Source organism: Octopus bimaculoides, chromosome 2 (assembly GCF_001194135.2).
Source record: "Octopus bimaculoides isolate UCB-OBI-ISO-001 chromosome 2, ASM119413v2, whole genome shotgun sequence".
NCBI lineage: Eukaryota > Metazoa > Mollusca > Cephalopoda > Octopoda > Octopodidae > Octopus > Octopus bimaculoides.
In genome coordinates, this window is record NC_068982.1 from 147,985,477 (window position 1) to 147,986,734 (window position 1,258).

Here is a 1,258-nt window from a genome sequence, read left to right on the forward strand (position 1 = left end):
TATACAAATGTATTGTTTAAACAATGATAATAGCAAATGAAATGAAATAATAATAATAATAATAATAATAATAATAATAATAATAATAATAATAATAATAATAATAATAATAATAATAATAATAATAACAGCCCCAAAATAGAGCTAACGACTATAAATGGATGGATTGATGGATGGATGAAATGATGGATGGATAAAAGAAAAACAAAACGTAGTTGTACTACTCACGTTTAGAGTTACATGTAGATATATATAAATATATTATATAAATATATATATATATATGTGTGTGTGTATATCTCCGTACAATGTGTATGTGTCTCCTGCAACAGTCTATATAACTCCTGCAACAATTTTAGGCATAAGAGCAGTTTAGTTATAATATCTTATAAAACTATTGTCTTTTTAGAACTCATTCACACAAACACACAACAGATACATGCGCGCGCGCGTCAAAAGAATGACACACGCAAACACATACGCCATCAATTGCGCATACATAGGTCAACACATGCGCATACACTCACATTCTCATACATACTCACAGACGATTATTTACGTTCACAAGCACTCGTACAGACGGACGCAGGCACAGACATACACAAAGGCAGCGCACGCACACACGCGCGCACACACGCACGCACTCACGCAAACACGTCGCACACGCACACGCACACACACACACACACACACACAAAAATACACACACACAAAGACACAAATAAATGCACGCACCCATACACACACGTTAAAGACACGCAAGTAACATATACATGTTCAATCACTCATTCATACATACATACATACATCATATATACATACACGCATACATACATATACGTACCCATGTACATACCTAGATACATGCATAGCATTCCATGATGACTGGTATGCACACGCACCTAGGGAACACTCACATACACATACGCTAGAAGCTATCTATAGTTACACGCTTCTAGCATTTATAGACGCACATACATTCACAGCTGTATACACACTCAGTGACAAACACAGTGTTAAAAACAAACAACACATACATATACACTCTCTCACAGGTACGCATTCCAGTTTTCCCTCACAATGTCATATACATATAAGCACGCAGCAGGAAACGGTTGAGTCGCCACCCACCTCAACTTAACACAGGAACGTAGAAAAGTCACATATATTGTCAGACTAGTAAATAAAAACATACATACACAGACACACACACACACACACACACACACACATATATGTATATATGTATATATATATA

General features: G+C 35.8%; 1 protein-coding gene across 2 annotated transcripts in view; it reads right to left on the reverse strand.

The window, feature by feature from the left end:
• LOC106874941 (transcription factor Sp9) overlaps nucleotides 1-364 on the reverse strand; it is a 404,501-nt gene extending 404,137 nt beyond the window's left edge. Inside the window, exon 1 of one of the 2 annotated variants that reach the window (XR_008263458.1) lies at nucleotides 229-364. The gene's annotated coding sequence lies outside the window, so the exon portion shown is untranslated. The remainder of the gene's footprint in view (nucleotides 1-228) is intronic. The other variant, XR_008263453.1, reaches the window with a different exon arrangement.
• Between the last annotated feature and the right edge of the window lie 894 nt (nucleotides 365-1,258).